General features: G+C 38.6%; 1 protein-coding gene across 2 annotated transcripts in view; it reads right to left on the bottom strand.

Moving 5' to 3' along the window:
- TENM4 (teneurin transmembrane protein 4) overlaps positions 1-26,155 on the bottom strand; it is a 750,083-nt gene that overhangs the window by 671,697 nt on the left and 52,231 nt on the right. The window contains exons 1-2 of one of the 2 annotated variants that reach the window (XM_039384003.1): positions 17,709-17,725; positions 6,874-7,013 (exon numbers count right to left, since the gene is read on the bottom strand). The exons of the other annotated variant lie outside the window; for it this stretch is intronic. The gene's annotated coding sequence lies outside the window, so the exon portion shown is untranslated. Of the gene's footprint in view, positions 1-6,873; positions 7,014-17,708; positions 17,726-26,155 lie in introns of those variants that run through there. 2 annotated transcript variants of the gene reach the window in all.

Genomic DNA, 26,155 nt, shown 5'->3' with positions numbered 1-26,155 from the left:
GGGCTAAATGATCCCTCAGTGAAACTCGAATTTTATGAAATTGTACAGCCCTTCTGGAGCACTCTCAGCCTTGGCTCTATCCATGACACCTGCTGCAAGGCAGGAACTTCTCAAAAAGTCTTCAAACATACCCAACGTCCAGGTAAGGTAGGAAGCAATAACCCTTCCAGAGCTGCAAATCTGCTTGTAGAATGTTGTCTTGATGTGTAGCAGTGTAGACATCCTCTGTGATCACTTTGCTTATGTGGGAAACAAAGTCTAAGGGCGTGTGCAGACCTGTCTCCATGGAGGTTCTCTTCAGAGGGACAGGGAGGTTGGGGCTTCCTACCTACCTGGTAGGAAGTTAAATCCAATGATTTAACTCAAACAGACAATTTATCTGTCAGATTGTTTCTTCACTGTCCACCAAGACTAGATCTCTGGGAACCAAATGGTAAGGTTTTAACTGACATTTTGTTGTGGATCAACCTTGGTTTACCACGTGAGCCCATTCAGATGCCCTCTCACTCTTCCTCACTAAGACAAGAAAATAGAATAAAAACTCACAGGTCAAGGTACAGACAGGGATACCACTTGCCATGTAACTTCACAGGCAAAACAGACTTGCCTTAGGGAAACTAATTTAATTTCTTGCTAATTAATAACAAAGTAGAATTGTAAGAAATAAAACAAATCTAAAAACACCATCTATCCACTCCTCTCTTCTTCACAGGCTCAACTTCCCTCCTGACTTTTCCATCTCTTCCTCCCTGAGTAGTGCAGGAGGGTAGATGGGAGTTGCCGTCAGCCCATAACACTTCATCTCTGCTGCTCCTTCTTCCTCATGCTATTCCCCTGCTACAGCATGGTGTCCCTCCCAGAGAACACAATCAGTTCTTCATGAACCTCTCCAATGTGGGTTCTTCCCATGGGCTTCAAGGACTGTTCCAGAGTGCTTTTTTTTTTTCATAGGGTGCAGTCCTTTAGGAACAGACATCTCCAACGTGGGTTGGTCCTTCATGGGTCAAAGATCCTGTCAGAAAACCTGATCCTGCTGGGCTCCTCTCCATGGAAAACAGTTCCTGCCAGGAGCCTTCTCCACCGTGGGCCCTCCAGGGGGTGCAGGTTGATCTCTGCTCCACATGGACATCCATGGGCTTCGAGGGCACAGCTGCTTTTCCATGGTCTTCACCACAGACTGCAGGGGCATCTCAGGTCCAGTGCCTGGAGCAACTCCTCCCCCTCCTTCTCCACTGACCTTAGTGTCTGCAGAGTTGTTTCTCTCACATTCCACAGACCCCTCCCCCCACCCCCCAGATACCGAATAGCATTTTTAACCCTTTCTTCCATATGTTATCTCAGAGGTACCACTAACATTGCTTATTTGCTCAGCTTTGAAAAGCAGCGAGTCCATCTCGGAGCTAGCTGAAATGGGAGCTTCTGGTGTTTTCCCACGGAACCCACCCCTGTAGCCTCACTGCTATCAAAACCTTTCCATTTAAACACAATAAACTTCATGAGGGCCAGGATTTCCATCCATGTCTTCTCCTAGATCTGTCATTCAGGCAGTGTATCTCTCTGTCTATCTATCTACTCATCCATCCAACCATTCATCCTCTCTTTTCTGCAGTCCTGACTCTCCTCTTGGGCATATTTTTCCTTATTCCTCCTTTGTAACCTCAATTTAGGGCTACAGTAATTAGCCACAGGTGCAAAGAGTGCAGCTTCACACTTACTGCAAAGAAGAAAGTCATAAATTAATTTTCCATGTCTCTCTGCAACATGCCTTTTAGGCTTCTTATCAGGGCAATACTTCATCAGTGCTGGTCCCTTTGCTACTGTCAGCTATTTCAGGAATGCTTTGAAATTAATGAGACTAATGGCTTTTGTTTCTTTGTTGTTTGGGATTTTTTTTTTTTTTGTTTCTGTGGGGTTTTTTTTCCAAGGATCTCATTTGTTTAGTGGTGATTTTTTGCACTCATAACTCCCATTATACAACTCCTATTATAAACTCTGACTGCCCATGGCCTTCTTATGAAAAAGAATAATTTGGGAAGCAGATACACGCCTTCAACCTCCCCAGTGAGAAAGCTACATAGAAAATGTAAATTATGATATTTCAGAAACACTTCAATACAGAAATGTTAAAATGTGAATTAACAGACAAGATTAACAGGCATTTCAGGATGTCTACAAGAAAGTCACAGGTTTAACTTGGTGTCTTTAACCCTATTCCTGTTATTCTTGATGGATCATGAAATAACTTTGCAACTTTAATTGTGCTGTGGAATTAGGCCTTTCATGACTCCACATGACATATATATAAACATCAAATTAATTTGCATAGACATATAAATTAATATATGTATATATAAAACCTAATGGAACCAAAATGTGAATGTCACGAAACAACGTAAACCCAGGAAAACAAAACACGTGATGTTACTGCTAACTTTACTTTTTTCCCCCCTCTATATCTCCTGTACTGTTGGAACTTTCATCTCTAGTATAGTTTTAGTATACAGTGAATTTTCAGCACACAAGATTGTATGGACTATGGAGAACACAGACTATCTGTTCTACTGTAGATTAGTGCTGCTAAGGAAGCAGTGTGAGGAAATCAGGATTTTTCTTGTCCTTGAACCTACCTTTAGGATTAGTGACAGGTTTTATCTTGGAAGACTGTTATCTTGACATCTTTTTCTAGTGTTACAGCTGTCTGTGTCATAGAATCTCTAAGAAAAACTTACCTAGAAGCCACTAAAACTGCTTTTCCAACAGAAAGAAGGAGCTGTAAGAAGGGAAGTATTCAGAGCTTGCATTTAAGTCCTTGCCATCCACCCAGGGGTATATGGGATGCACTGAAGGCTGTCTGAGGTACAGACTCCACAAAAACTTTTATTGATATGAATGCTGACAGATGTGGTCATGGAATTTCTATCAGTGGTAGGAAAGCTCCTATGAAAGCTACCCTCATTCTCTAAGGAGACCAGGAACTAGGAAACTGTACCAGTGTAGGCTCAGTTATTGGTTCAGCTGACCATTTTTAATTTTTGCTTCTTAAACATGAAAGCAAAAAGACATTCTAAAAGCCTTACTCTAAAGCAGCCACGACCACTCCTGTGTGCAATTATGCAAACACACATGCACATATAAAGAATTAGATCACTTTTTTTGAGAATTTAGCAGACATATCAGATCCCTAGTCTGGCTTTCTCATCCTGTATTTTATTTTTCTTTATATAGAAAAGTGTCTGTCGAATTGTAGGAGATAACACCCTGCTGTAGAGGCCCATAACATGGATAAAAACACGATAATACAAAACAAAAAACTCTTCCTTCCACTTCAATATACAATGAAATATCTCCTAGTATACAAACACAGACAAAATATAAACCTGTAATACCTCATAAAAATAAAATACAGTGAGGGATGTGCTCCTGTGGAGTCATGTAGGGCCTATGCAGCTACAGACTCACCTCACTTAGTTTTGAGACACATTTACTGCTGGAGAAGATGATCAAGCCACACTCCAAAGTCAATGCCTGCTCCTCTAGCAAGGTCTTCCATGTGAAGGTCTTTCTGCTTATAGACAGGGGACCCTACAGGAGGTGTTCCTCAGCTGATGTGCCGGTAAACTCATCTTGCTAAGCACTTCAACTCCATATTGCTCAGCTGATATTTTATCATAGAATCATAGAATGCTTTGGGTTGGAAGGGACCTTAAAAATCATCTAGTTCCAAACCACCTACCATGGACAGGGACATCTTCCACTAAACTAGGGGGCTCAAAGTGCCATCCAACCTGACCTTGAACACTTTCAGGCATGGGGCAGTGTGGTGGTACATCCCTCCCTAATCCCCCCCTCACCTAGGCTGCACTGTGATTCTTTAAATGACCTTAAAACACTCATTTGCGACGGACAACCACAATGTCTCCGGCCATCCTGTGCCAGTGCCTCATCATCCTCACAGGAAAGAATTGCATCCTAATGAATTTCATCCTGTCTATTCTAACCCTACTCTCTTTCAGTTTAAAGTAATTCCCTCTTGTCCTATCAAACTACCATTTTTCTCAACCTTCTTGTTATAACCTTCCTAAAGCGCAAGGTATACTTACAATTGTAAGAGTGAGATATTGTGCACACAGACCAACATTTTAACCACTGAACTATCTAGATGTGCTCTGATTAGGTGAGATACCAACTCTTCCACCTAAACAGGCTTACTGAGGTGGCTAAGAACAGAGCTGCACCAAGGAAATTCTAAAGGAAAATGACGCTAGTCATGGCATGTAGATGCATGTAAATGCACCGGTAGTGTAGTGAAAGAAATTTTTTGCTAGTCTGTCAATGTTGATTTTATATAAAGGGTAACAGAAAAGAAAGATGAATAGAGAAAACCCAAAGAGGACATTGAGAAATCCTGACAAGGACAGTTTTGAGACTCTGAAATATTCAGAGGAATGCAAAAATACTATGAGAGGCTGTTTATTATAAGTCTTCCAAACAAAGATATTTTTATTTTGTCTTCATCAGTTTGAGCTGGCTGCTAATCTGGGATGCAGCCAGATTTTTATTTTCCTTCTCTTGTGCCTAGTAAACATTTGCTTATTTAGTTAAAATGCAAAGATTGTTAAGAACACTTTACCAAATGCTTCCCTGGGTTCAAAACACAATTGCCTTTGGAGCTCACACGTGGTCTTTTTATTCTGCTTATGGTAATTTAGACAACCTATGTGATAGCAGTTAAATGCTCAAAACCTCACTTCTAAGTGGTATGCTCTAGGTCAAGTGTATCCTAAGAGATCATGCCCAGGAAATCAAGACTATAAATATAAATACAGTAATCTAAAACAATATAAAGAGAACATTACTGACAACACAGTGTAAATGACAGCCTGAAACAATATATAAAATTAATTCTTGTTTTAGTTGTGCTTTTACATCCACAAAAACAAATTAGAGGAGATGTCTACATAGACCTTTGGGTATGCAGGTCCAATCTAGAAACTACTGCAATTTTCTGACAAATGTAAGGAACTGACTAAATGGGTGTTTCTGTGCTGCTCCTCTCAGCCTGTTCCACAACACTGATCCCTGAAGAGAAAGCATTGCTCTGGAGAATATTCATGCCAAAGGGTGACTACTTGCAATTCTAATGAAACGCCTTCATACTTCATCAAGGAAGGAGAAGAGAATCACAGAAATGTCATTGTCAAGAATTATTTTTCTTTTTACATGATATCTTTATGTTGAATTTTTAAGGGTCAGAGAGAGGATTACCAGTTCAGTTGCTGAATTATTGAGATCTGACGTGTCTATCAGTACGCTTTCACAGCAGCTGTGAACCAACAAGACAATGAGATGGGCTATTTGTACTAGCGAGCAAACAGCTTTTCAAGTGAAGCAGGCCGAGACCATATCTCCTCTTGAACATCAGAGTTCTAATCTTTGTCATCACTGTCAATTTTACAAGGGAAGTGAATTTTGAGGTGAAAAGTGCAATCTGAATCACCTTATGCAATATTGTTACCTGAAATATCAAATACCTGAGAAACTGTCCATGATCTGTTGATACCTGATGAACTAACCTCCAAGGTAATGAATCAGTGTATTTCCTTTCTTCAAATAAAAGGGCTCTATGACAAAGAAATTCATTGATCAGCTAAAAACCACACAAGAAGAGAACAGAATCTGTATTTCATATGTCACTAGACTGATCCATCCCTCAATTTCTGAATGCGCAGATCGGTTTTTCCAATGGAATAACTGACTCTAAGGGAATCTGGTGAGAGTTTAATTGTTATAATTCCTTTAAGACTTGTATCCCACTACCAGACAAGAAGCAGACTAGATCCCCATCCTTACAATGTGATGGTAGTTTCTAGTCCTTATTTTGAGAAATATATCTAATGGAAATATGAGGAACAGTAATGACTGTCCCCTCCACCTCCATATCTTGCATACTCATTTCACACCTCCATATCTCAGAGGATTATCATATGCATTTCTATAACACCCAGAGCTCCAATCTGTTTGTAAGATCGACACAGTTTAAGTATTAAAGTTTTATTTTGTGACTATCTTTCGAGGAGTTGGCCTGACAACATAAATATGTTTTATACTGTTTAACAAAATATCCCTAAGATGGCATTTCATGACCTGCAATGATGTCTTAAAGATGAAGCCTTTGTGCCCTGCATTTTTAATTTAACATAGGCTTTTCCTTCAAGCACTGAGACCAAAGCAAAACCAATTTCCATTTCCTGTTACTGATTTATCCAGGAATTAAGGGATTAAAACCCCCACTATATTTCTTAGAAGCAAGGCATAAACATTGCTGACCATGACTCCCTAAAGCTGGAGGCCTCGTTAATGGCAATTTACAGCTGTGCTCCCAGTAGATGCTTCCACCCTGGTCCAGCAGGATCCCAAAGGGCATGTCAACACTTCAGCTGCTGAAACACCCTCAGATTTATTGTCACAACCAGAAGCAGGTGCTTTGTAATGAATAAACATTGCTGTGGCTCTGTCAATTTCTGATTGCACCAGTTAACAGACGGATGTACAAATTTGGGTTGGCACCCACTACTGCACCATTTTCCCCCTTGTCTTCCCAAAAAGAACAAAATTTTTCTTGATCTTGGGTGTCTAAGAGTAGAATCAGACTCCTGAAATTCTTAAGTAAGGAAACACAAGCGCATGGAAAGACAATGGTTTGCACAGCCCTGGAAAATATAAACTTAGATTGTTTTAAATACAAATAAACTTCAGCCAGCTCAAGCAATTAGCTTGGCACAATCTTGAAATGTGTTTAATGGCTGAGTGATCAAAAGGTTTTCCATCAACTTTAGCTGAATCAAATTGGCAAGTAAATCTTTCCTTACATACGATTTTCTGAAGTTTGAAGTGACAAATTGGACTGAACTCAATTAAAGCAGCAGGTTCTATGCGTTTAATTGCAAGCAGTGTCTATGATTGTGAAGGAATCCAATTCAGAATGAAAACACAGATGTGGCTGTGGTGGAGCTCTGTAAAACACAAAGAGGTAAAACCAAGTTCAGTCAGGAAAAAGTTACAGGCAACGTAAAATTATGTATTCTACCATACTTCTGGAGCACTAGCTGTAGGCAACTATTAAAATACAAAATTGGGAAATGTTCACCAGCTACACCATTGTAGTCCAAAAAATGCTATGAGAAAAAGTAAGTGAAGCAGTTTTACTGTGGAAAGCACAAGTAAATACTAATGATATTTTCAATTACTCTGCAATGACACTTATTTCAAAGAATTGGTTGTAGCATCAGTTAGAATATATTAGAAGAAAAAGCTTGTGCTAAAAATGGTAGTTAAAGAACGACTTTGTAATAGGACACTCAGTCATTATGGGGGAAGTGCTTAGGGGGTAAATTTAGTATTTAGTCCTTCAGTGCACACACATGGTTCCCATTGATATTAATGGGAGCCATACACACGTTCAAGGGCAGGTTTCAACCTACACGAGGAAAGCTAAACTAAAAAGGAAGCAAATCTAGCAGATCAAGTTTTTCTTAAAACTGTCCTAGGTGAACACGACATGTGCTAGCATTTTAAGCTCTGCACTCAGTGAAAATTAGAGTTGTTAAATAAACAATGGAATCAATTTTAAGCAATTGCAGTGTGTATTTATAGAAACAGCACCTCCATCAAATATCTAAACAACTAAAAAGGGAACTTATTGCTGTTTAATTTTGGTCGTCGGAAGAAGATGATTTCCATAGTAAGGCAAGTATAGGAATCACTTTAAAATCTCAGCAGGCAATTTCTGTACAGCCCATGAGTTCTGTTTGAAATTGGGAGCTTTTTATATGTATCTGTGTCAAACCGCAGACACTATTTTGGATGTGGGATTTTTTGTCCTTTCACATCATGGTTGGGGGTGAATTGTAGAGACTGTTGTGAAAGGGCTAACCCATCAAAAAGAAAAGAAAGATTAAGAAAAAAAAAAAGAAAACGGCCAACCCCTCAAAGATGATGTGTAAAACAACTAAGGTGAAAACCCCTATTTGAACTAAAAAGATAATCCTCAGAAAATGAAACCTTCTGAAAAGGGAAACAGAAAAGAACTAGTTAAATATAAAAGTATAGTACAGTAGGCCAAAGGGGGGAAAAAATCAAGAATGCATTGGTAAAACCATGAAAATGAAAACTTTTTCCCCCAGTAACAGATTAAGGGAATCTGTCAGAGAGTTTTTAGAGCTGAGATGATCAAGAAGGAAAAAGATCATACAGAGGAGATAGGACTATAGAAAAAAAGAAATCTTCTCCATGATCATTGTTGATGTGTTTAGGGAGATTGTCACACCAGAAACTTTCCCTAAAAAGAGGTGAATTCGAATATCTGCTTCAAATTAGACTACCAGTATAAAATTTTAGAGTGAATCACTAAAATTAACAGTATTGCATCTCCAGGACCAGATGGTATTCACCCAAGAATTCCAGAAGAACTCAAATATGAAACTGTTAAACTATTCATTATGTTGAGTAATTTTATGGTTTTTGTTTTTTTCGGGTTTTTTTTTGCCTAAAACAGAGTGCCCGGTACAAAAATGGGATGACAATGTGAAAAAAAAAAGAAAAAGAAAAAAGAATTTGTTTGTTTGTTTGTTTTTAGAGGAGGTATTGGAAACCACAGATGAATAAAATTGTACTGGTCAGTTTGATGGAAGTTATAATAAAGAATGGAAACAGGAGGCACATGGAAAATGGAAGATAATGGAAAAGGACAATTTTTTTCAGGGAAGTTGTGCTTCCAAAATCTGTCAGAGCTTTTGTTGTTTTCTAAGGGTTTTTAAAACACATTTTTTGTTATATTTTGCCTCCTGCTATCTTAATAATGGTAGAGGACAGTGAGGGAAGAGTAATCACCTGCTGAGGAGGATACAGAAAGGAAGACAACATTGGAGGCTTTCTGGGGTAGGAAGAAGCAGGCAGTGGCAGAGTGTTATTTGTTATTGTTCACACTTGCTGATCTCCAGTAAGATGTCCTTAACTTGCCTGAGAGGTGCATAGGTAGTGGACTTCAAAAGGTATCTAGACGGGTTATGTGCTGGTAGAGATGAGGAGCCAGCAATCTTCTCTTGTACAAGTATGTACTCTATAGGCATATAATACTTACTGCTTTTGGTATTCTGATGACATAATTTTTTAAAATGCCTTTGATGAGGAAACTTGAAGAGTGACAGGTGATGCTGAATAGAGAGAGCACACAGACCACTCATGGCAGTTCATTTCCCCTACATTCCTCAGGCATCTGCAATGGCTGTGCTAGAAAAGATATATTTATGCTTATTCCTCTTAATATCTGTTCACAGACTTCATGTTAATTTGTCAAGTTCTTTTTTGATCCTGCCTCCACAGCCACTAATGAGGAAAGTGGTTGTAATTTCCTGCCCAAGGGCTCAAGAAGGGATTTTACCTGTGTTAAACCCATCTTCTTCATCCTCTGGTTAAGTGTTCCCCTAGTTCCTGCATTGTTACATGGCAGCGCTTTTAAATTCATTTACTGTCTTCTGTCTTCAAGCAGTTACTTGATCCCCAGAACATTTTAGTTGCCCTTTTCTAAAGGATGCCCCCCACATCCACTACACCCTTCTTGACGCAGAAAAAAGACATCTGCACGTAGTATCCACAGTGTAGGTGTACACCAGTTTTGTAAAGCAGGGAAATAATGCCCTGTGCCTTCTCTTCTGTCCTCTTCCTGATAACACAGAAATGGCATTGAGTTTTTCAGGTTTCATTACTTGTTGACATTCAGTACCAACCATGTAGTCCAAGACTCAGCTATTCAGTCCATCACACAACAACCAGTGAAGTATGAATTGGATACTGCCCCCACTTTAGGAGAAACCCTCAAGGCCATACAGCAGGTGAAAACTAGAACGCTTCCATCAATGCTGCCTCCTTACCATCCTAAACATCCACTGGTCAGATTATGTGATTAACACATCTGTTCTAGAACAAGCAGCAATCACAAGTATAGAGGCCATGTTGCTGAGAACACAGCTGCGCTGGGCAGGGCACATCTCAAGGATGAAGGACCACCGCCTCCCCAAGATCTTGCTTTATGGTGAACTTGCCACTGGCTGCTGCATCAGAGGAGCCCAGAAGAGAAGATAAAAGGACTCCCTGAAACAACATCTCAGCCTTGGCCATATTGATCAACATAACTGGTCTACTCTGGCCTCCAGTCAAGAGGCCTGGAGACACACCATCTATAACGCTGCTGATGCCTTTGAGAAAGCACACAGGATCACTCTCAAGGAGAAAACACAACGCAGAAAGAACCGTGCCTTGCAGAATATTCCACCTAAGGAGTCTTTCTGCTGTGCCTTTTGCAACCGGACATGCCTGTCTTGTATTGGCCTTTTTAGCCACCAGCGCGCTTGTAACAAACGTGGGTAGAGCCCTTCCCAAATCTTCGTTCGCGAAGCCTAGCCATGACTTGTTGTCATTATTATTTCAGGAAAACTTCCATAGTGATTCCAATATATCTTTCTTGCAACTGCCTTTTCTGAGTTCAGCATCATGCTTCTGTGCTTCAGAGTATTTTCTCTAGATTAATTCATTGCCTTATATTTTTTTACACATAGGAACTCATGTTTTTTACATAGGAACTCATGGGCTTTCAGCCCCTTTGCTCAGTTTTGTTAGGCTATAAAGCTGCATCATTTGACAACCCGATAGATCTTAATATAATTTCTAATCATAAAGGTTTCACTGTTCTTTGCTTCCTCGAGGGCATTGATGACAATATCAAATAAAAGTGATGCTTACACCAGTCCTGGGGTATCCCAGTGCTGACTATTCTTCATTCTGAAAAGCAACTAATAACCCTTTTTTACTTATCCTTTTGTTACCTTTCAGAAATTCTTTTCTCCATTCCCATAGCAACTTACTTTCTTAAATAATATTTGACATAAAGTCTTACCAAAGGTATTTTTTATATTTTTCTTTTCAAATCTGAATACATTATGACCATCCCATCCTTTTTTTACTGAAGTGCTTAAAACTTCATGGTAAAACTGCATGTAGGAAGAGAATTTCCCTTTACAAAAGTTAAGCTCATCCTTTTCCAACAGGTAATGCTTATCTGTATGCTCACTGATTTTACTGTTTTTTACATCATCTTACTAGGGTCAGTGGTCAGACTTATCAACCTGTAGTTTCCAGGATTTCCTCTAGATCTGTTTGTACACGTGGGTGCTATGTTTGCTACTCAGCAGACAGGTCTCACTGTAGTTACTTGTGAAGAGAGCTGGTGTACTTTGGTCATCAGCTGGAAGGTGGATCATAAAGTCATATCATAGAATCATTAAGGTTGGAAAAGACTTCCAAGATCATTGATTTCAACCACTAACATAACACTGCCAGGTCGACTACTAAACCATGACCCAAAGCACCACATCTACAGTGCTGGAAGAGAAACCAGCATTGGCTTTCACTGAGATGGAGGAATGATATAGAACTCTGTAAAGTATGGACTTTCATGGAGAAGGTATGAATACCTGTAATGTTTAAGAGTTCAAAATACACACAACATCAAATAAATATGTTGCTAAACTACAGTCTCTCTCCAGCCAGACAGTCCCAGGACTGCACTCAAGAGATCTGCTAATCCAAGAAGAGATACTGGTCTAAGGTACCCTTTTTCTTATTAATTCAATGTATGTTTGTTTCTTTATGTGAGTGACAGGAGGAATGCTCTGAATGGGACAGAGAAATATGCAATAAGGAAAAGAGAAAAAGGAAAATAAGGAAAAATAAAGGTGGAAAACTGCTTTCCTCCCTTTTCCCCAAGAAATCATTGAATATTGCTGTACTAGGCAGGAAATCTTCACCATAAAAACATCCCCAAGACTCCAACCCAAGGACAATGCTGAGACTCCAGGCTAAAAGCGTATGTTTAACATCAAATGTACAGTGTAAATGTTCAAAAAAAAGTACACAAAAAGATCCACTTCAGGTGTTTAAGACATGAGGAAACAAAGGAATTGGTGATAAAGTAGTCAGGCTGGTAGACTATGATATGAAAGAAATAACACCACACTGAAAGAATGGCAGTATTATTTGTTTATTATGATTTGGGTCTTTTAGCAATTTAGATGTAAAAACTCCAAACTCCTTACTGAAAACCAATAAATTTCAGATTTATTAGACACAAAACAGAGCTCTGCTATTTCAAATAATTTCAGATTAAAAGTATGACCGTTAATGAATCATAAAACATGACCTTTACTTTATCTCTCTTGTAGTAGCTGAAAACTCCTTGATTGGATAAAGATTGAGATGTTTTTTATGATTTTATGACAACCAAACCAGTCCTAAATCTGAAGTAGTTTGTTTATCACTTATTTGGTGCACCTGTGAAATTTCCTTGTCAACAGTTTCTGCTTTAAAAGATGATACTAGATATTAGTTGTGAATTTAGATATAGCTCATCTCAGAGGAAGATTATATTCAGAACTGAGGACACTTTACATCTGAATAAGAGTTTCCACATGGGGTTTTAAGATACTCGAACTGAGATGCTCTAAGTTCACACCTCCAATTAATTTGAATTAATTTTCCTAAGTGTCTAGATGTCAGCTGGCTCCAGAACTCCAGATATAAACAACTTCACACTCTGGCAAAGCCTAGATGTAAACTTGACAGCTTGGATGCATTTCTTTTGACTTGAAGCCAAGACTTGAAGCAGACAGAACAAATTAATGTGTGAAATACCATTAACCAGTATTGCAGAATTTTGAGAAATGAGTTTTACCAAAAACTGCTTGGAAAAGTCTGAACTCTATTTCAACAGTTATCATGTTATAATAAGGTTTATCTAAGTTCAGCCTCTGGAAACTTTGAAGTTTGCTGTCTCTTGATAAAACTTGTTTCATTCCATATCTACACATTCTGTGCTTAAATGGGCTTGGCACACTTCACATCAGCTAATGCTGCATTAAAGAGCTGTATATGGCACAAAAATGTCAAAGGCAGCTTCATAATGTAATGAAAATACTCTGAATGGAGACTTGGAAAAAGATTCTTTTGCTGTTACATATTGGTACATGTATTACTGCACTGAAAGATATCAGAGCTTTGATCTTACACACACCTAAAAATATCCAACTTCAATAGAGCACTCAAACAATTCTTCTCCCTCACAATGAACCCATATGTTCTTTCAGCACAAAAGAAAATTAGCTTTTACTGCTCAAAATTAAATGCTGGAGAACAAGCCAAATATAGGTCATTCCTAGCAGGGCTGTGATCCTGTTAGATAACACATAGCTAAGAAGGCTCAGGTCCGGGCAGCATATGCATGGAATACAGCCAGAGGGTTGAAGAAGGCTGTAATTTGGTAAATAAATTGGAAATGGACCAAGTGATGTAACCCAGTATTGAACTGTGTCCTTCCAGTCGTGAAAGGCAACTTCTCAGTACAAAGGCAGGAGACACTGGCATGACAACTCGTGGTCACTAATGATGCCGTTAGTACTTGTAGAGGAAGAGTTTTATTAGCCTCGGTGTCCCAGATTTATTCCAATTTCAGCAATGATATTCCACTGACCTACATTTCCCTTGCAGTGTGAGCTGAATGAGGTTTTCCTCCTGGTTGTGTCTCTGCGACAGTTTATTATTGCTGTGCATTGACAAACAGCTGTTGTGGTCTACCCAGGAGGTGAGTGGGCACTGCACACACCATCCAATAGCTGTGATTAGCTTACAATAAACTACAGAACAATGAGGATTGGACATATGGCTTTGTACCGTTCTCAGCCACAATGTCTTTTGTTATATCTGTACAGCACAATGTGGTCAGAATCCATATAAGGGTCTTTGGGACCTCCCAGGACTCTACATTATGGGGGCAATCATATTACTGATATTTTTAAATGACAATAGGAAGAGTCTGTATTTTTTGGTATAAAAATTGTTATATAATTGTTTGGTGGTGGGGCACTGGAACAAGTTGCCCAAAGAAGCTGTGGATACCCAATCCCTAGAAATGTTCAAGAGCAGTTGGATGGTCTCTGAGCAACCTGGTCTAGTGGAAGGTGTCCCTGCCCATGGCAGGAGGGTTAGAACTAGATGACCTTGAAGGTCTGTTCCAATTCAAACCATTCCATGATCCTATGATAATTTATTTTTTATAAGAATTCCTGCACATATATTAAAAAAAATCAGGGCAACAGTTTTGTTAGTAATAAGGTTACTTTCACCTGTACTTTCTACACATGTTAACAAAAGCACAAACTTCTTCCAACATCAGCTCACTATTATGTTCAGCTACCTTTCAAGCCAGCCCAACAGTTAGGGTTTGACATGACAGACCATAACCTTCAGTGGTCATGGCCTGTAAAAGCAGTTTGAAATGGGCAACAAACTGATTGCCAAGACAAAGGTGAAGTGAGGTACTTGCAGCGGCTTGAGAGCAATGAAGCGTTACCAGATAGGAGTAAGTGAGAATATAAAAGACAACAGAGAAGGGAGGTGACAAGAAAGATGAAAAAGAGGGCAAGAGGGTCTAATGAAAACTTAATGGATTTGTGCCGGTGAGTGGTGCTCCTCTGTCACAGCAATCCTTGGTGTGAAGCAGCAAGACTTTTGTCACTGTATGTAATCACGCCAGGGAGAGCGTATAATAAATAGGAAGAGACAAGGCTGTATGCATTCACAATAAAGCCTCATTCTTGAATTTCCCCTTTGTGGAAAATATCAACTCAGAAGCTAATCTAAAGTTTTGGTAGAGCTGAGTTCTGTCACCAGACATACTCCCTGACAATGTGGAGCACGGAGCCACGAGGCTTGGATGGCTCAGCAACGTGATTCAGAAACTTTTACCTGTCAGTCAAGAGTTAAATTTCTTTTCCATGCTGGCTGAGGTAGTCCCAGGTGATTCCTGTTAACAGGCTGTTTGGAGGCTGACATGAAATTAATTTGTCATCCTAAACCAACAGCAGGTCAATTGAATATCTCCCTCCCATGGTGAATGATGCAAGACATTACAGAAAGGAAAAATAAAAGGAATATGGAGCACCTGTCTCCACTGCAGAAACAATGTCTCTTGTGGGACCTTTTCAGTGCCAAACAACTACATTTTCCATACACACATACTTGGAAAGAGGCTTCAGTTTACAGTGCTGCCACAGCCAAATAACTTCTAAAAGTACAGTGAAAAAAGGAAGGAAGAAATAAAACAGGGTAAAAAATAAATATTAAGGCAACTCAGGAGCATGCGGCAAACACCCTAGTTTTCTATCATCAGTCCCTCAACCTAGTTGAGGCATATTTTCACTTAGGTTACACTCAGGAGTATGACCTACCTGCTCCTATTACATCGGTTTCTTCTTGGGAATTGAAATATTAGCCTATTTTCTTAACTTGTGTATTAAGAAGACAAGTTAATTTTTCACCCCTCTGGTGAATTATTGTATGATCAGTTTATATGAGAGATGTCCCAGAAGTGAGAAAATGAGTCATAACTCACGGGAGGTGAAGCTACAACTGAGTAATGAAGAATATGAAGATCATTCTTTCCCCTCAGTGCCTGCACAGACTTGTTCTACAATTAAAAAGGCAGAGGAATAGGTAAATGCACACTCAAGCCACGAGTCATCTCTGTATGCTGTGATCTTAGGCAAAAAGTCTTAAAAAGTTTATTTTTGTTGGAAATGAGCATGTGCAGCTATAAAACACATTAAAAGCCCTTCACTTTCTACCTAAGAGCTTCATTAGAGTGCCAGGTTATGAAGCAGCTCTTACATGAGAGTTTCCTGAGGACATGACAGCAACTAATTTCAGAGCTCTTTTCCTCTCTGTTGCTGCATGCCCACTACCTCTTCCTTGTAAGGTTCAGAAAAAGTTTACTCTGTAAATCCACCTTCCAAAAGGCACATTGAAAATAGATTCAATAAGCCCTCATTATTACGGATGTGATCTGTGTGATAAATGGGGAAACCTCAGACTGAATGGAAATATGTTTTTATATGTCCTGACCTGCTTTAATTGTCCATCACCTGCCCACAGGCTACCCATTTTCACTGCTTCAAATTCCTTCCTTACCCATCTATTTGCTTGCAGGACCTAGCAGTCGGAGTCTGACCTGTTCTTGCTGAAGGTTTAATTCCACAAGATGCAAAGACCTGATTTCAAGATCCCCACACTTCCAATGCTTATCCAGCACAGCTGCTAGAATCACAGAATGGTTTGGGTTGAAGGGACTTTAAAGATCTTCTAGTTCAATCACCCTACCTTGGGCAGGAACACCTTCTGCTACATGAGGTTGCTCAAAACCCCACCAACCTTGCCTTGAACGCTTCCAGGGATTTGTTCCAACCCCTCTGCAGTGGGCATTTTTTTAGCATGGATACTGGTATGACTTATGTACCAAGTCTGGCCTCTAATGGAAAAAGAGTGTAAGTAGGTTTTATGAATCTGCTTTTAGTGGAAAACTAAATGGATGAAATGGGAGATCCCTCTGTGGACAGTAGCCTACACTGCTGAGCAGAAAGTGGAGGAAACCCTCAAAGACTGCAGGAACTGCAGCTGTAAGGTGGATTCCCCTAGGTTACCAGACATCTGCAATATTTGCTTTTTGATGTAATAAAATTGATGTTTTTTGCAGGTATGTTGTCTTTTGTTCAAATTATCTTCTGACCAGACCAAGGTAACCTCAGGGACATGTAGTGTTCTTGCTGTTACAGCGTTTGGGACAAAAAATCTGTGCCCTCTGAAATTCAAATATTCCTGAACTCTTGAAGAAATGTGACTCCACTTATCTCAATTTCTCCTTTGTTGAAGCAGTTTTTGTACTGGCTATACATTTATTATAAATATCAAAGAAAGATGCAGATGCAAGTGGCCACTGACAACAGTGATCTGCACACTTAGATCATCAAAACTGTATCCAGTTCACTGAAAATTCAGTATAAGTGAAGTTGTTCACCCCATTTGATGGTATTTTATGTACTGTGCTGTGATACGACTATTTGGAAAGCAGGAGGAAAAGGAGTAGTAAAAATACTTTCTGATAGACAAGACCCAGATTGGCAGCAAATCTCAAGAAAGCTAGAAACCTCTCATCTGCTAACACCGCCATCTAAATACAAGAGTTGTCCTTCATTCTATGAAAGCCAGCAGCAGCTGCCACCCCTCTGTGAATACTGAATGAAAAAACTTATTACAAAAGGGACCTCTCTAAATCAATCTAAAAATCACTACCATAGGCCTGGAAGCAGATGTGGCACACGAGACTTGACACCATCAACCGTACAAGGATTTGTTCATTCTAATGATGCCTAGTGGACTCTTCCTTGGCGTTTGGAAAAGTGCTTAAATGGGTTTTAAATAGCAACATGTCAAACACCACCAGTTACAGAAGGCAGTTTCCTTCCACTCCTTTAGTAGATCGGACAATTGGTACATTTTGGAGACAGGAGCAAGTAATACATTAAAGTTATTTTTTCCTAAGTTTTACAGACTTGGACTAAATCTATGCTAATACATCTATGTGTGCACTTGGGTGTTTTACCTTCTGTCCACTCACATGGAGGATGCCTGAAGGTCATATAGAGCCCCATTCATTTCTCAGATACACAGTTTGCTAAATGTATTTTTCTTATTATAGGCTACTGATTTCAGTTGTATTCCACAACAATTGCCCCTTGAGGTTAACATATACAGTAAGAACCACCTACTTAAAGTAACTTGAATTTTGAAGGCTCCTTGCAGCAGTTTCCAGCTGACCTTATGGTCCTATCCGTACAAACAGTTCTTCTCAAAGTCATGTTTTTCCCTTCCAAACTGCCATATTTTAACCCTGCATCTGAAAATAGTGCAAACAAAGAGGTAAGGAACAAGCAACTGCTCAGAACTTCTTTATCAGAGTCATCATACCCCTTCAGGGGTCACATGCAGTGACACTTGTAGTCCTAGTTCATAATATTAAAATATTAAACAATACAAATAAGAATATTTCAATTATTCAAAATAAAAGATAAGATACAGAATTCCAATGCATCAATCCTTTGAAATTAATACATGTATCATAGAATGGTTTGTGTTGGAAGTGACCCAAAAGATCATTTCGTTCCATGCCCCCTGCCTTGGGCAGTGACACCTTCTACCAGACCAGGTTTCTCAGAACCCCGTCCAACCTGTCCTTGAAAACTTCCAGGGATGGAAACACATATGTATTTCATTGAAGGAAAAAATTAATGCTCCTGTAAGAACATTACACAGATTTTTTTTTAGTATGCAATCTAGCCAAAATCTGTACTGCCTACTCATGTTTCATGGAGTAGCCTGTAATTGTTGAGACTGGTTGTTCTACTGGGGGATGTTTCCAGCATCTGTGGTGAATGACAAATTCATTACCAGGCAGCACCCTGGAAATGGAGCATTGTAAAGTTGGAAAAGACATGGCACTCTAACTGGGGAACAACTCATCCAACTTTAGCAGCCAGGCATAGGCAGGGCCATAGTGCAGCAGGGCTGTAGCTCGGGCTGCATCATCTCTTGTATCAAAAATTTTGCCCAAAAATTTGGAAATTCTGTTTTATCTCATACATCAAGACTATGCTCCAAGTGATTTCAGACTCTGCTTTGTGACTCCCAAAATGGATTAAGTGTAGCTTTCCCACTCACTCTCTGCTGTAGATGCCACTGTATCATGTAAGTTAAGTCAGGGGGAGCCAGCAAACACACTAAGCCACAATGTGATACCTGTGATCATGCTAGTTATTAAAGAGTCTAAATTGAAGAAAGATACTGTGAAAGTCTAACTATTACAGAAGTTTCACTCATATTGTTATGCTATCTCAAGCATGAGATAAGATTCCATATATTCACTGAAGTAATAAGATGCAAAGTCTTAGGGTGCAAAATCACCTTATCAGATAATTTTTGACTCATTCTCCCAAGTGGATTTTCTAGTTTCTAATATGGGGTTGACCTAAAAGCACAGTCTTCCTCTCAGCAGGGGGATTTTTGAGGCAGCACTCCATTACATAGCTGTTTATTTGCATGAATCTTATGAAAACATAAAGTTAATCCTTTATACCTGTACCAAACTTGTCTCAGTTAAGCCCTCCTCTTTGGAGACTCCTAGAAAGCAGACTGAAGGAAGGAGAAGCTGACATGCAGTGTGACTACTTCTTACATTTCCTGAAAAGCCAGACTAAAACTCCCCCTTAACTTGCAGGCACTTCAATATTTTGAATTAGCTCATTAGCGTGTGATATGTGGTGACACCGAGCTCAGCCCTGCAGCTAAGCTGGTGCTTTCTGCTCCAGATGGATTACTGTGGATCCAATACAAGAGCTACTCGTTGAGATTTTATGGCTGATGTTATAAAGGAGGCAAGATTTATGGCTTTGGAACATGGAGGAGTTATGGGAACTGAATAGGTTACCGTCTCTTGGATGAGATATATTTTTGGATGGTAACTGCCCACATGCTTACTCCTAATCTGTCCCATCTGCAAGGTAACAGGACTTAGCTTAAAACTCTTTCAGTGAAGTTTAAGCTTCAGTGCATTACATCACTTTTAGGGTGGGCCATGAGTATGCGCCACAACTGTGCCAGTGGCTCACAGTCAGGGATAATTTGTTAAGCCATGGTAATGCAGCTGTGGAGCTGCAAGTCCACAGCCTGTGATCTAACTGTTCCTTTCACCAGCAAACTCCACGAATCACACCACTAATAGACAACATAAAGGGAAAGGGATAAGAGAAAACTGGGTAAACAGCAATGTTTTCCCAGTGTCATGGTCTACCTGACATGGTAGACCATGTCATGTCTACCTTTTTTCTTTTTTACTTTTTTTTTCGGATGATTGTGGTATAGGCAGCACAAGCTTCTAAAGTAGATGCATGTCAATTGAATTAACTACCATTATCATTTGCTTTTCATAGTTGAGGCTTTTGCTTACCTTTACCAAAGCAATTCAAGTAAGGGATAAAAAATTGCATCTGGACTGCACTAGCTAGCTTAGTTTCAAATTAATTTAGTTAAACCAAAATAAGTTTTCTGGTCTTCACAAGCTCTTAACTAATTGAATGTACGTGTTACTGACCCACACTATGCATTTACCTCTGCTTAAAATTTCTGCAGATAAGAGCCACACTTTCTATAGCTAAAGGATGATCTATATTGTAAGAAGATATTTAGTATTTGGATTTTTGTTTGTTTGGTTTTGTTTGTTGTTTTTTTTTCTAAATGGAAAATCACCTTGGGACATGAAGGAGGCAAATTCAGGATCATGGAATCATAAAATGGTTTGGGTTGGGGAGACCTTAAAGATTGATCACCTAGTTCCAACCCCTTACCATGAACACTAGTTCAGTCCCTTCTCCATTCATTTTTTTAACCACTCAGAGCATCTATACTGGATTCAGTGGGCTGTAAATGCAGTTAAAGTCTTCCTAGGAGGATAGGTATTGTCTAGATGAACTATCAAGAGATTCAGCTTCGAGATGGGAATAGCTTCATCTGCTAAATCCAAGAATATCAGACGATATTCTTGGATTTAATCTTCCCGCACAACTTTTGCTCTCCTTACAAACGCCCCTTTTTAATAAATAAGCAGTTTATTTCATAACCCCCACTGCTAATTCAAGTGATGTTTACTGGTCAAAAAGAGTCATGCCTAATCCATTTAGACAAGATACAGTCAAAAGTTTTGAACTTCACAGTGCTTTCTTGAAAAATATAAAAGAAATTCAGGTGTCTGGAAGAATTTACTGAGAACTGTTTATTTACTGTAAAAATATTTCACTGGAAAACATAATGAACATAACATCATCATTCTTTGGATTTTATTCAGAACTTAGGATCTACAAATGTTCATCAGAAGATCAGGTAACTGTCTTCTACCCAGTAATACTAGTTGCATATAGAGGGAAAAAAATCCCATTATTAGACATTTCCTTCCAAACCAATGAAGATAAAGTTAATCAGGATTCATTAACTCTGAAGTTTGGTGCCTCACTCCTGTGTAGATAATAGAAAGACAATGTCTGATGATGCAAATTCAGATGTGATCAACCGTGAAGAGAGGAGAACGGGAAGTACTTGTTGAACCTTACTAATATGAGGCTTTTTGGGGAGTGGTGTGAAATTAATGAAACCACTTTGGTGGTGTCCTACTGAGCAACATTTCCACAGAAGGAAATTTGCATGATGAGCAGCTAACTGTCTATACAGCTCATTCTGTCACATAAGAAAAGAGTCCCTCAAAATTTAATAGGACTAGAATGGATAGAAGTCTTTAGAAGAGTTTAAGACAAAATTAAGACAGAAGACTTTAAGACAAAGAAATGGAATAATCCCCTTTACATGAAATATTTAATGACTGAGGTCCTTTCTTTGCAATTTTAAGTTGGTCAAAGGAATTTAATAAAGATTACATACTTCAAGAAAGATTTCTGTAGAGAAGCTTAACTTTCTATAAGAAAGTTAATGTCCTGTTTTATAATCCATACTGTCTTTTCAGAGGGGTTAACAGAACATGATGGTTCAAATAACTGAAAATGGAATTGTTTTGCTTTGCAAAGTGGTTTGATGTAGCTCACATATACAATGTAGTTACATTTTGTAAGCAAACCCTTGTGTGTACAGGATTTGCGGAACACACAGAGAGAAACCAAAATCATATTGTGTGCCTTTACCGCATTCCCAGGCAGTTGCAGATAACCACAGAAAATAGAAAAAAGTCAAAGATTTGGCTGTTGAAGAAATTAAACAGGAAAGGTTGCAAGATTAAATAGAATGAATATTGCTTCAGTTCACTATTTCAGTAAGTCAGATAAATCAACTCTCCCGTGTCTCTATTGAAGCCATTTTTTTTTTCTTTTCATGGTAGCATATGTGTTTGCTTCCTAAAATTTTTTCCCAGTTGTAGGAAAAAAGCCCACCACTTTTATGATAGCAAAAAATATTCCTGGGGAAGCTATTTTTATTCTTTGCTATATTCCAGTCATCCTTAGAATCAAAGAATCATAGCATATGCTTAGTTTGAAGGGACCCATGACGATCGTCGAGTCCGACTCCTGGCCCTGCACAGTACCCTCCCCAAGAATCACAGCATGTGCCTGAGAGTATTGTCTAAATGCTTCTTGAACTCAGACAGACTTGGTGCTGTGACCAGTTCCCTGGTGAGCCTCTTCCAGTGCCCAACCACCCTCTGTGTGAAAAAGTTTCTGAAGCTACAAAATACTTTTCCTCTTTGTGTCTCAGAAATAATAATTTAGGATGTAGAAGCAATTATTTATAGAATTATTGAATTAAGACATCACAATAATTCAGGAGATACTAGATTTCTTACATTAACATCTGTATTTCCCTTGATGTATGAGTAACTTCTCTATTTCAGTAGATATCACATTCACTACTTTCAGGTTCATCTATTTTCTTCATGTTGAATAACCCACCATTAACACCTTAATTTTTAAACATCTACTTAAATTTCTCTGAATCTGGAAGGGAATTTGGCTGGCTGTAACAGTATTCATTATTATTATATTGGAGTCACTTGTAAGAGGAAAAAGTATCCAGAAAACCCCAGTGGATATTAATAATCTACAGAATTTGTCATTCTAGTTCCTTAAAAATTAGTAGGACTTTTAAAACACTGATAAGGAAAAGAAATATTAAGAGAATTTCATATAAACATAGAATGGTCTGGACTGTAAGGAACCTTAAAGATCATCTAGTTCCAACATCCCTGCCATGAATAGGGACACCTTCCACTGGACCAGGTTGCTCAAAGCCCCATCCAACTTGGCCTTCAACACTTCCAGAGATGGGGCAACCAGTTTCTCTGGCCAACTTGTGACAGTGTCTCACCACTCTCACAGGAAAGAATCTTTTCACCATACCTAATCTAAATCTCCCCTCCTTCAGCTTAAAGCCATTCCCCCTTGTCTTATCACATGTCAAAAGTAGCAATTACTGTGGCAATGGGACTTTTTTCTGAACGGACTTCATATCAACTCCTGGCAATCAGACTTATCAGCTGTGTAAATCCAGGTATCTACAATATTAGTCTTCAGTTGACAAGACAAAAGGGACAAGTGCAAAATTAGTAAGGTCTGATAAAATGAGTAGTGCCAGAAATGAATTGCAGTCTGCATAATTTGTGTCATCTGCCCAGCTAATTATATTGGCATTCAATAGCACTATCTAGTTAAGGCCCTGTCAACATTTCTCCCAGAAAAACTTATTTGATGGATTTTATAACATAGCTGTAAGGAAATCAATTCTCGACTGAATCTTGACACACACGGCTAAGTACTTAAGAGGTGTTGGTTTCTACGAAACACCTGACAAACTGAACTCAGTATTTAAAGAGTCAACACTGGCCAACACAGCAAGATTGGAATAACAGGGGGGTTCTTGTTATTTACAGCAGGAGATAATTGCATTAGCTGAGCTATGCTACTGGGATTTTTTACTGAACAAAAGCATCAGGTAAATAAAATAGATTTTGCAGGCAATTTTTTATTTATATGATAAGTAAATATCCTTTATATCCTTTTTTTATTACTTTTTAATTTTTCCCTGGGTGTAGGTGAATTTATCTAGATCATTCTTTGTTCTTCTGCCCTTTCCTTTCTTCCCATCTCTTCCCAATCATGGCTTTAATTTTTCAAATCTCATAACAAAACACACTATGTAAAGTGTTGGTTAATGTGCTGGCAAAAAGATACTGAAGCTCAGCTCACAAAGTTAAATTTCAAAATTCATGCTGCTGATAAAAAATCCTTAGCCTGGAAGAAAACACCAAGTGCAGACCATATCATCCTCTTATTCCTACCAATCTGTTCAAATCTACATCTATAAGCATATAAGGCAAATGCCAAACATAGGAAAAAGCAAGTGAAAACAGCAATGTTTCAAACACGTGATGGTGAAAAGCTATGAAAGAAAATGTTAGCTTAGTTCAGTAACAGGTGCTGTCCCTGTGCTGCTTTACATTTCAGAACCTTAACTCTTAATGTGTCTCATTGGTAATTATGCTGTTTATTGTACAAATGCATATTCCTGAATACGTAGGAAATAGTTGCATTATTCATGTTAAACAAAGCGTGAGAGCCTTGTTACTCTGGTTTTCAGTATCTATTACCAGAAGAAAAACTACAACATTTTTACATGATTTTGTTGTATCAGTTAGTGATGTCTGCTTATCTATATTCATACCTGTTCTTAATAATGTGTATTTCAGTGATTTCTGTTATTTACTGTAATGATTTTTTGAGCTTAAGTGAGTTCCCTTTTAATTTAAGTGCATTCCTTTTTAATTTTCCATAGTGGTAATTTTCATTGCCATGAATTTATTTACTGCAATAGGAAATGAATACTATACTCTGAACTTTTGCCTTGGGGAGACAACAGGACCCCTTTCCCTCTAACTTCTTGTAGTATGTGGAACACATTCTCATTGTGGCAAAGAAAATGGTGTTACTTTTTACACAGATCTTCATGCAATGGCAGAAATGGAAGCACACCCCAGGTGTATCAGAGCACAGCATTTACAGGCTTTCTCAGTAGATGGTAATTGCTGGAGTTGAATGAGAGTATTACATGTTTTTGACAAACCACATTAGAAATATTTATTTTTCATGAACTTACTGACTTTTCAATGACAAGACCTCAATTTTCAAAGCTGAAAAAATATTTTCTTTTTTATATTTTTATCTCCCCTTGCTTGTTCCCTTACAGAGAAGGTCTGTGAAAGAACTGAGAAACAAAACCAAGGAGTCAAAATTTTGACCTTAAATAGTGCTGCCTTTAAGAAAGTAATGCTATTGGCTTAAATAAATTAAGTGTACATCCCGGGATCTGAATGTAACCTTTCCTCTTAATTTCTAAAAATGGAACCAGCCACAGAAATATCTCGCTCTTGCAAATTTCTTTAAGGTTTTTGAATGATTTTATCTCTTCGGGAAGCATTTCTCAAATGTTCCATCAGTTTTACCCCCTGTCTCCCTGGAGACTGAAGAGCTAATTGTTATTTGCACTTTCAGCAAGGCTTGTACTGTTCTCCTGGCATCATAGTCAGAAAGTCTTATTACAATTCTTGTTCTTCTTTTCTCTGAGACTATCCCAATGGTCCCCAATGGGCGAATAATGAATGATAATACATCCGGGTTGCAGCCAGACTCTGTATGTATATATACATATTTAGGAGACTGCTTGCAGTACAGAAGATTTAATAGCATTTACATTGCTCTGGCTTCTTCTTTGACCCATGAACTTGAGAAGTTGTTACCTTCAAAACTGTATTCCTAACCTTTCCTGCCTCTGTTTTTCTGCAACTTCTGCTCTACATGCACAAACAAGAGGCTTTCAAAGTCAAGGTTGATGAAAAGTGTTAGATTTTTCAAGAAAATTGTTTGTAATTGTCTCAAAAAATGATACAGTTCCCACATATAAAGGATTTTAAGAATTTTTCAGGTAGGGAAGCTGATTTGGCTAAAAACCTCAAGGAATTTTGGCTAGAATTTCTGTAGGAAAGTATGATTTAGTGTCTAGGCTCTAGTCTAGCTGAAGAGAAAGACGTGGATGCCTTTAATTTTCATAATTCCAGATATATTATTATAAATAAAATATTTTTATATATAAAAATTAACCTGAAATAAATACTAGCAATAGTAGACGGTTTACACAACTCTTTTCTGTGAGTTAGGAATGTCCTAATTTGCCAAATAGTTAAAGGTGTGATAAAGAGATTGGTGGTTTTGCCCTGTCTCTTTCTGCATTATCTTTTTTCCACTTATAAATTATGTTTTGCCATTCCCACAGCTGTGCTTAAAGTACTGCTAGGGCAAATGAGCACTATTTTTTTTGAGCAGGAGGTTACCGAGCTGTTGTCTACTGTCTCTTGCCAGAGACAGGATACAGGGCTAAAGGGACAGGTGGTTTGATCCCATATGGTCATTCTAACAAACAGCATAACTTGGCTGGAAACTTTTTCGGTAAACCATCCTGGATAGAGGAAGTTTACTTTTAACCTGGGTCTTGTGAGGGATGTGATGGATTTTTTCCAGCATGAGTAGAAAAGGTCCACTTGTATCTCCTTTTGGTGTGTTTATTGCTTTGTGCAGCCAGATTTTGATAGAGCCAGAATCAGCAAGTCCTGCTC

The sequence above is a fragment of the Pipra filicauda genome, unplaced genomic scaffold (assembly GCF_003945595.2).
Source record: "Pipra filicauda isolate LSUMZ 115617 unplaced genomic scaffold, ASM394559v2 scaffold335_size1511353_pilon, whole genome shotgun sequence".
Lineage (NCBI taxonomy): Eukaryota > Metazoa > Chordata > Aves > Passeriformes > Pipridae > Pipra > Pipra filicauda.
The sequence above is the reverse complement of the archived record's forward strand: the minus strand, read 5'-3'. Positions and strand labels throughout refer to the sequence as shown.